The following is a 10,963-nucleotide window of genomic DNA, read 5'->3' as shown; positions in this document are numbered from 1 at the left end:
GTATGCAACTATCAATAACAGTTGTTTTATTGCAGAGCACTTTATCTTAATGAGCTCACCAATGCCAGTGACAACAGACAAGAGAAAAACTGAGCTCTATCGCATATTTGGATGTGATGATCTGCAGTTCACCAATGCAGACGTGAAGACCTTTGTGCACATCAGAGAGTTGGACCTTGCTGACGTTACAGGTCAGGGACCAGATTCCACAGTGATGGACAACAGTATTTTGTCCTTACACTTGCAGTACAGCCATTCATTCCAGACTCCAATAGGAGCAAAAGTTTGCTGGGAAGCAAAATGTTATTTGGATATGTACATATGTACTTTACCCTGAAAGTAATGCCTTCTACTTACTTCCGTGGAAACTAGAACAGATACCAACACTACAATACTACTTCTTAACTGTGCAAGTTCTCAGCTACAAAAAAGTGTCTTTCAACATTGGCACCACCATTTGTCGATTCACACAGATGAGCTGATTGAGATGTTCTTCATTTCATGTTGTGTGACTGATATGAATAATGAATATAGTGAATAATGCTGTTGCCACTGTTGAAACATGCCACCTTTCACTTCACTGTGCTCAGACCCTCTGTTTGGTCTCCAGAAACATTCAGTGTCAGTGAATGTCAGTAGATGCCATTTTTCTGCATGGAGGAATTCATTGACACACCTTTAGTCCATCTGTACTTCCATGTCAGATGCTGTTTTGTCAGACTGCCGCTCTGCTGCCATCTGTTGCACTGCAGCAATATGTAAGGAGATATTATTGGGAATATTCAATCTCCATACCATCACCACCTTCCTTTGATGTCGTGGGTCAAAATAATAAAATAGGAGGCATTACTTTCAGAGCAGTCCTCATTTTTACAGACTCTCATTGGTTTTGTTATTACACAAGAGTGGGCTGAATGAACAGCTGGCTATTGAACAGCAAGCCTAACAGTGGAAATACTAACTTTGCACTAAACCAATTCTCACAGCTATAGTGAAGCTGTTCTTACACAAACAACCAAAAAAAAGAGTCAATTTTGCATAAAGGCAGGTGTTCTGCACCCTGGAGTCTTGTTAACAGCAACAGACATTCATTAGCCAAATTTATGATGTTGAGATCAGCCTTCTGCACCTTCCTCTCGCTTGAACTACTAAACTAAGTGCTAAAAGAGACTTTCTTTTTTTTCTCCTCTTCCTTCCTTCCTTCCTTCCTTCCTTCCTTCCTTCCTTCTTTCCTTCCTTCCTTCCTTCCTTCCTTCCTTCCTTCCTTCCTTCCTTCCTTCCTTCCTTCCTTCCTTCCTTCCTTCCTTCCTTCCTTCCTTCCTTCCTTCCTTCCTTCCTTCCTTCCTTCCTTCCTTCCTTCCTTCCTTCCTTCCTTCCTTCCTTCCTTCCTTCCTTCCTTCCTTCCTTCCCTCCTTCCTCCCTCCCTCCCTCCCTCCCCTCCCCTCCCCTCCCCTTCTTTCTTTCCTTCTTTCTCTCTCTCTCTTTCTCCTTCTTTTGTCTTTTTCCTTCTTTCTTTTGTTCTTTCTCTATTGTGGTCATCATTAGAAGTGTAAGAATGAGAATGAATTTGTCAGTGGTTGAAATGGGTGTCTCTGACAGAGGGACTCTCAGCAACTATAGATCCACAAGAAATATGATTCAAAGAAGCCTGTTATAGCTATCCTTTTAACTTGCATCATCTTTTCCAATCTGTCCCACAACTCTGTTTTACACAGACCTGCATTTCTGTTACAGTTTGCCTCCCACAGGTTTTTTTTCCCCTTCATTATACATATTCTAGTATAATATATGAAAGAAAATGTTGGCCTGTGATTTCATATTCATTGCTGTTCCCTGTTCCTTTATATACAATCTCCTACTAGAGGGGAAAAATGCCAGTGATACGGCCTAGATCCAAGGAGATGACAGCAGCCATGAAGACTTCATGCTACGCAAGTACAGTTCAGAGAGAGATATGGACTGGCCACATAGACACAAGGTATCTTCTGCTCTAATTATTTTCGGATGCAAGAGGATGAGATGAGAGGTGGTTTGCTTGTTTTCTAAGAGCAGGAGGAGTTCTTAAAAAAAAAAAAGATAAAATAGAGAGAGACCTTGGAACACAAATGGTCCTGAGTGTTGTAAGTCCAGGCTCTCATTCTTGTTTCATTCTTGTGTTTGCAGTTTCCACCATAAGATCTGTAATGTGTGCTGGACTTAACTTCTTTAGGTTGAATAATTTATTAGTGTTTCACACGAAGAGTGATTTCCCAGTTTTATTTAACTTTTTTCCTCCCTTATGTATCCTCCTTCTTGTATCCATGAGGTGTGAAGCTGTCAGAGTCACCACATCCCAGCCTCTTCCCACAGTCCTGCTGTTGTCCAGTCTCACCAGCTCTCAGAACAGTCAGTGTTCTTCATGAAACCCTGTAATACCAAACAAACAAACAAAAAGCCCACATACTGTATTTTACCCAAGAGCTAGGGGTTGCATATGCCCAGCTGGCTCACGTTCAAAAACTTTTAGGAGCCAGATGTTCTTTGAGAACGTTATATAGGCAATCTGGTTATCACTTAAGGGAAGGAAAAAAAAAAAAAAAAGAAAAAAAGAAAAAAAAAAGAAAAATGTGTTCATTGAATGTAGAATTTTAGTTGTTAATCACTAACAGATATGCAGGCTGTAATTTTTTTTTGAAGATTTATAACTTGGCCCAATGGCTAAAATTTTCATATGGAAGAATGAATCATCGTACCATTTTCATATGATGCCCTCCCTCTCTTGTCAAATTTCTGCTCCCTACTTAAAAGCATGAAGAGCTTTAAAGGAGTTGTCATCTGAATATTCAGTGCAAGTCTAACTTTCTCCCTACACATCCTTGTCTCATTTGCAAAAATAGCTAGATATTGGTTGAAATGCTTCCAAAAAATTCAGCCTGAGACAGACACCTGACATGTTTAAAATAAGATCAAACCAAATGGTAAAAGTTTTATTGAGTTACAGGGAATTGAAAGTAGGATTATGTAAACTGACATGTTAGGCTATCAAAATTGAACCAGCCTTATCAATAAGTTGTAAGGTAGGCTTCAAACAGCAGAACTCAAAGTTAGGAAAAAAATCAGAGCATTCTTCCTTTTATATCGTATAATCTTACATAAATTTTAGGAGAAGGATGTGCCATGATTTTTTTTTTCTTCCAATGAAAAGTTAAAAAAATAAAAAAATAAAGATAACTGAAGCATAGATTACTTTATGTGGACAATTTCAGGAGAAAAAAGGAAAAATATGAAATTATGCTGGGTCTGTTTTAAAAAGTAAATAGACAAGATTGTTGGCCACTGGCTGTATAGTGTTGCACGTATGTTCTTAGACCAATATAGGAGTTGTAAAATGGCTAACTTTCAAGAATATCAGAAACATAGAGGTGTAGAGGAGTTGAATATCTTAAAACAAATGAGAAGTAAGCAGGTAGGAAACTAGTCTATAAAGATTGGGTTAGGGAATGAAAAGAAGGATATAGCTGAACAATTTGAGCTGGAAAAGCACACATGCTTTTTCTTTTATGGCACTTACTTCACATTTGTACTTTTGTCTTAGAACAAGTAGCTTAATTCTTCTGGCCTAATTTTGCCATCTAAATATGATGCTTATCTCTCAGACTTTGCTAACTGCTGTGTAATTGCTGAAAAAATTTGTCATCTTGTGGTGGATTTAATACTAAATTCCTCATTTGTTTCAGTTCATCAAATGTTTATTAGTTCAGTCGGTACATCTCTAAGACATACTTTACTGAAGTGTATCTGCCTACACCAGTGTTCAGCACTGTTTTTGAAAACATCTGTTGTGTTGCGTGGTATCTTCTTGGATTTGAGATGAGAAAAGAGTGAGGTAATTTTTAAAAGAAAATAAAACATGAAAGTCTTATCTTGAAACAGAGTAGTGAAAACATGCACAAAAATTTGTATGTCATTGTGGGATGCTCTACTATAAGGACTGGAAACAAGATGTGTATTAGCAATTTAAAGAGCTTGAGATCCTCTTTTTCCTTGATTTGTGGTTGTATTTGGTATTCTCCACCTCATTTGGACAGGTAGATAGAGCAAGGGTGCAGTGCAAAGGCAAATTAAGGGAAGGTGTTACCTTCCAGAGTGCATGCATTAGGAGCACAGCATAATACCCATCATGCTGTGTTAAATTTGAATTACTGTTTCCACCTTATACATGCTGTGTGGCCAGCAACTTTGTCCTTAATGATTTGAAGCCAGAGGTAATAGTTTGTGTTTAATGTTACTTGATAGATTCTCAATACCTTAGTTTTGTAACTAGTTATAAAATTCACAGTGGAACTAGGGGATGTGTTGAATTCTGCGCCTGACAGTTATTTGGGAAAAATTTCTTCTGTTGTTTTTTGTCTCACAGCTACATAATTCTGCAGTTTTTTGCTTGTTAGATGGGTAGAGATGCTGAAGATGGGACTCTTTGCAGTGTAGGTGCTGTTATCAGCTCAACACATAAATAGTCATTGAAAGGAGTTTTGGGAAATGACTGGACTGGGGATTTTCAGTGTTTTCGATCAGTTGCTGATTTCTTGCTGCATTATTTTAGTTTCTGTTCTTTATATTCTGCCGTGTTTCCTCTGAATAGCACAACTTTTGGAAGACATCTGACATCAGCATGGCACTTGGATTGTTCACACACATGAGCCAGGGGCAGCACTCTGGTTCCGACTGCTGCAGGCAGTGCAGAGAGGATCCCCTCCAAAATCACCATCAGCATGCTAGAATTGCTCAGTGCATCCTCTTGACTACCCTGCCTCCACAAAACTGTCCTCCTGACATGAATTCATTATCCCCTACTTTTCCAAGGTGACAGTGCAACGGTAATTTATATAAATCTGTGTGCTGTGGAATTGAAATAAGAGCTACAGGGAGGTCTAATTTGAGCAAGTTAACAGGTCTTTTATTAGCCACTACTTCAAATGCCTGGAATGTTTTGAAGTAAACCTGCTGGCATATGAAGAGGTATTTAGCACAGCAAGACTGTGTGTTTTACACCTTTTTGGCTTGGAGATGAGCTTTAGTTTAGGTTTTTATTCCAAGCAGAGCTCTTGATGTGCCCTTGCTCACCCATGTAGAACGGCACCACCAGTCCAGTCCTGCTGTTCTTGTGCTTGAATATTTTTGATCTTTTCACATTTATGACTGTGAAGTGCAGGAGCACAGCCCTCTTCACAGAAGAAAGAATAAAGACTTTACACTGTCATATTTTCCTAGAATAGTACTACGTAAAACTCTTCTTCCTTGATACTCACCTTACTTGTTCCAGGAACAGTTCTGGACTGGGTCCTGAGCTCATCCTCTGCACCCTGAGGCTGGTGTCTGCAGAGGAGTATATTCCAGGGAAGTCCTGGTTGTGCAGAAAAAATAGGTGGGAGCAGGAGAAGGAGTCATCTGTTGAAGTCTCTCCATTGTGAGTGACCATGAGACAGAATTTGAGAGCATCTGGTGGTGCCCATCACCTTTTGGGGCTGGGCCACCTCACCAAGTACCATCAGAATTCAGGTGCTTTCTGGGAGTGTCACTTGTTAGGGTAGTTGTGCTTTGGTGTTTGGGCAGCGCAGCTATGTCTGAAGCAGGAGGAAGTCCCCACATTAGTTTGCCCCCCCTTTGGTTGGGTTCTCAGGTATACTCTGCTGTCAGCAGGCTTACTTCCTCTGCGACCCAAACATTCTCATCAAGTCTTTCTATTGAGTCTCAGTCCCATAGGCCCAAATGTTCTAGTCTTAATACACGGCAGGTGGCCAGCAAAACCAGGGACTGCAGTTTTCTTTTTTATCAGTGACAAGTTTAAGAAGGGATGCCAAAATGCAGGGCAGTAGCCTGGAAAGTTAGATAATCACTGCTTTGAGTGGTCACCTCAGTTGTAAAAGAACCTTGACCTTCACAAAACTGTAGTGTCTAAGAAATGCGCCTCTCGATGCTAAGATTATTATAACTGAACTTTTCATGTCCTCAGAGTGTTTACAGCGTTTTTCTGTGTTTTCGACAACTTTATATTATGTCTGATTTTTGTGTCTGGTTGGTGTTCTGTTTTCATGGAATAATGAGTGTCTTCAGTGCAGTGAAGTTAGAGGTGCTATAAGCATCTGGATGCTCTAAGTTGTCATTATATTTGTAACCACTGAATTCAACTGCAGGTCCAAGGGTGTAACTGAGGAGCTAGCTCAGCTCCTCTGATAACTCTGGCATTGTTTTCCTCTCTTCACCTACATGTGACTGCCCCAGTGTAAGGGAAAATATGTTGGCATAAGACTGCACAAGAAGCTGGAGCAATGTGAAAAATTTCTAAGAGACTGTCAGTACTTCATTTTCTGAAACCTTGCCTCCTATTGTATAAAAGGTTCTGCTGTCTTGTTTTGTTTTTTGTTTGTTTTTTTTTTCTTCTTCTTTTTCTTTTTTTTTTTTAAACATCACATTTCTACTTTAAAGTCCCCTATGGTAGTATAACCTGCAGGTCTTGTGGCAGCCAAAAATTGTCACAGCATTCCAAAGGGGTTGTTGCTCTCTGATCTTGCTGTGATGTAGATATTAGCTGACAGCTCTTGGGGTTGCTCTAATCTATCACTCTCGTGTGTGTGAGAGCAATCGCAGCTTGCAGAGGAAAAAAATAAATACAGTGTTCCTCTTGATGAAGTATAAGGCCACATCCAGAATCTTCCATTTGTTTTTCTTGCCTTTTTGCCAGAGGCAATGTGGCAAATTTGGTGGATGCAACTTGGGAAACTTAAAGCAGTTTGAAATGCAGAATCCTTTAAGTTCCCTTTCTTCCAGAAATTAATCTATGTTGTTGCCAACCCTGTATGGATTTAAAGCAATGCTTACGAAGCAAGGCTGATCTAGTCAGAGCAGGACCTGGTGACTCTGTTTCCTCTACCAAAAGCCATGGAAGGAGAGTGTGTGCACACCATTTCTCAATTAAACCAATAAAGCTGTTGGTAGCATCTTGTGCTGTCATCCCCTTCCTACTTATGTAGTGCAGCAATTCTAATGTCTATAAACAAATACGTTTCAACTTGTGGTAAAGTCGATTTTTATTACCTCTTCTTAAAAGCCGAATAACATACAGCCAAAAGAAATGAACTTGACATATAGGACTGAGCTTCTAACTGTAGCCTGAAATCTCATAGTCCTGTCATAAAACCTTACAGTTAGTGTCCAGATGAGAAATATGAAAAATTCTACAACTGGAGCAATCTGTGGAGCATTTTTAGTGCTCTGACAGACTGCAGTGGGAATTAACCATTATTGCTGTGACTTATGCCACAGGTGTATTTAACACAGTCAAGTTCAATCCTTGTTCTGTGAAGTCCATCTGTTCATCTGGCGTCGATCCTCTTGTCACCTGCTGCTGCTGAATGTGGGACGAACTGATCCTTATGTACACTTGGAAGATAAGACCTGGTTTTAAATCTCATTACAGTGGTGAGACACAGATAGAGGCACGAGTAAAGGAGATGCACAGGTATAAAACCAGTCTTGATCTCAGTAATTACAAAAATACATCTGCTTAGCTCCAGCTTTTCATTGTTCCACTGTATTATCACCACTATTTATTTATTTATTTTACTAGATTTAAAAAATATACAATAGCTTTATTAATTTAGTGGCAAACAGCCCTGATAATTACAATGTCGTTTAAAATGTTGGAAATAAATGTACCGAATACATATGAAGAAAAGATTAAAAAGTAATGAAGAAAGGGGTGTAGATGTCTTGATCAGCATTTTGCTGCTTAGAAGTCCTTAACAGAACCCTTCATAATTATGTATGTGTTACAGTTGAATCATCAGACAACACTGCTTTCATCTGTTCCCATATGTCTGAATCTGAGGTACTGCTCATGTTCATTAGCACTGCACATTTATTTGATTTACTACTGCTATATGCTTCTATTTCTTAGGAAGAGACCCATTTATTTCAGCTCTACTCATGGTTTCAGAGCAAGCGCTGAGATGTTTGATGATATCTGGTAAATATTATGCTTTTAAGAAAAAAATGGCTTTCATTTCTGTGGAATAATCAGTGACTGAATGAGCAAGCTATTCTCTCCCAGCTATCTGGTAAAAGCTTTGACAAACTTTATCCACTTTCTTTAAAAGTGAAAATGGTTTATCTAGCACAATCTGAATGGAGCAGAACGAAGAGGGTTTTTTTTTGTTTGTTTTTGTTTTTTTTTCCAATTTTTATTATTGTTTGCTTATGAGAAAAAGTGTTCTGTTGAGCCAAAATTACATTATTGGGTACCTTTCCCTACTGCAACAATGACTGATGTATAGAAAACACTGGAAACATTCACTGTGTCTCAAAGCTTAGAAAAGTAAATGCCAAACTGGTACAGTGATTTGTGTGATTGCTTGGTAGAAATAAAGCAATTAACAGCGGTAAAACTGGTCGGCTATCTAAACGTGAGTTGCCATGATGAAGACATAGGTTGAAGTCTCTGAGCCTCGTGTCTTGATCTCTATGCTCCTCTTTATTGTAAGATTCTTTCTCATGTTAATCAGTGAACCATAGCCTAGATCTAATGTTTCTAAATGTAAAAAACTTGTAACATGCAACTGGCATGTTACTTTTGGAAAAAAAAAAAAGGCATTTTCCTTTAAGAGTAATCTGTTAAAACTGATTGTTCCATGAAAAAAAAAAAAAAAAAAAAAAAAAAACAACAAAAAAAACCCAATAATCCACCAGCCATTTCAACTAGTGTGCAGAAGACCCAGTTTTTAGTGGCTAGTTGATGTTGATTAAACTTGTCCTGTTAGCCCAGTTACTCCAAGAAGCAGTCTTGGCTGACAGTGCATTTACCCTCTCCTATGAACAAAGAGTATATGCCTGTAAAACTTTTATTTTGCATGCAGAATTCTTGTATTGCATTTTGGTTTTTTTAGTATGCTATGAACTAACTTTAAAAAAACTATCAAGAATAAAAGAGAAATCACATTGTGGACAACTCGTTAGCTAAAGTTACTTCACAATGTAAAGCCATGCTAGTTCAGTAGTTGTACACAGGAAAATAATTTTTTAATGTAATTACTTTTAAGTAAAGGAAAAAAACAGCAGATAGTAGTTCCCGGTTTAATTCTAGACTTTTTTTTTAATCAAAGAGCAAGTTGCTATTCCTAAGGCAAAAAGAAATGAGGGCTAGAAAGTTATTCTTTATAATTCAAGAGTTATGAAAGCACACCTGGATGCAAGACTGGAATAGCAGATCAAGAGAAATAGAAAAGGTATTTTTGTTTTACATTTTGTAGCACAATATCTTTGCTTAAACAGGATTCTGGGAAGAAATTTCTTGCAAAAGTTTCCAGAAAGTCATGAAGTAAAATGTGCCATAAAAACACAGCATAACAGGAATTATATGTTGACAATGCATTAATTCATCGATGCGCTTCAGTGAGCTCAGAGACATAAGGATATAAAATTTATCATCATGTCTGTTAAATCCTCCCTGGTAGGCTGGAGATGGGAGGGAAGGAAGGATAATTTCAGTCGTACTTGTAAGTTAAAGGGTAATGTAATACTTAAGTCATTCTCTGCTTTGTAAGAAAGTAATGTTCTTTGAATTGCCCATTGGCAAGCTATGTCTTGACATTTATAGGTGAGATTATTGAAGTGTAGCATGAAGCAATTAAAGAGAGATTCCTGCTGTGCCTTGCCTCTTGTCATTGAGAAGGCAACAGAAAACACCTGGGCTTGTCTGTGTCTGGTCTATTTGCTGCCAAATATTTGTAATGCCCTGTAAAATGCTTCCACTGTCCCTTGTGCCCTCAGTCTCTGTGGTTTGATGGTGGTATATGAAGATCCACTTAACCATTTCATTAGAGAACCATATAGAAAGGGGTAACTATGATGAGGAGTCAATCTTTGTGAAATCAAACACTAAATTCTCTTACCAAACCCCCATAGTTGACGACGTGGAATTTCATCCACATCAGGCATTAATAAAAACAAGTAATTAAATGACAAAGCATCAGCCTCAAAGGTACTCTCAAATGTCAGTTCATTCCTGGGTTTTGATGCTGTAAACACCTCCCAACAAATTCCCTTGGCAAGTGCTGCATGTCACTGATGTACGCCCAGTGAAATACTCATGTTGATATGAAAACAGAGATTGTAAAAACTGCATATCAACATCTATGAATGCCTAATGGCTACTTTATTATTTCTTAACCATCCCTGAGGTATTTAAGCTTTCTGACCTTCTCCTTGCATCAGTAGCACTCTTAGCTTCATTTCTTGTGAAATATTCAGTAGCTTGCATTCTAAAGCTTTCCACCTCTTAATCCTCTTATTGTCTCTCTTGATATCAACCTCAGCTGCTGACATGACAGCTTTTTCCAATATGTATGTGAACTAAATGGTTTGGATAAAAGCCAAGGAACATTGTGCCTCTTGGTGAATTGTAGTAAACAGATACTGCATTAAGACCTTGCTATCAAGAGGGAGGGGAAAAAAAAAAAAAGAAAAAAAAAAAAAAAGGTCTAGCAAGCTATTGCCTGAAAGACAACTTAATTCTACAAAGCTTGTGAAGGACACACAGGGCTCACTGCTCTTGGCCAGTCCCATTTGCTGTGGGGCAGACAGCATTTCTGAGCTTTCCACAAATGGATATAATTAACTTTGAAGCCTTCCACAGAGTGGCCTTACTTCACTCCTGTAGATGGCTTGTGAAAGTGAAAATGAAAGCCTTTTTGGTTTGCTTTTGATTTTTTTTTTTAACCTATCCATCTGATTGCCCTCCACGCAGCCATCTGACATTCTTGAATACTCCAAGGGCTGCAGATGGGGAAAGCTACGTTCCCAGCAACCTGATGACTTGGGGCACAGCAGCATCGGGTAGCTGTTGCTACAGTTCTTGAGGTAACCCCTATGGCACTTGTCTATATGTTCACAGGAAGGAGAGAGGTTCTGCCCCTGCGACAGTGCAGTA

General features: G+C 38.7%; 1 protein-coding gene across 1 annotated transcript in view; it reads right to left on the bottom strand.

The window, feature by feature from the left end:
- Nucleotides 1-10,963, bottom strand: part of LOC128091853 (uncharacterized) — a 265,583-nt gene that overhangs the window by 29,955 nt on the left and 224,665 nt on the right. The window lies entirely within an intron of this gene.

The sequence above is a fragment of the Tympanuchus pallidicinctus genome, unplaced genomic scaffold, assembly GCF_026119805.1.
Source record: "Tympanuchus pallidicinctus isolate F22 unplaced genomic scaffold, pur_lepc_1.0 scaffold10, whole genome shotgun sequence".
NCBI lineage: Eukaryota > Metazoa > Chordata > Aves > Galliformes > Phasianidae > Tympanuchus > Tympanuchus pallidicinctus.
This window is presented reverse-complemented; position numbering and strand designations above follow the sequence as displayed.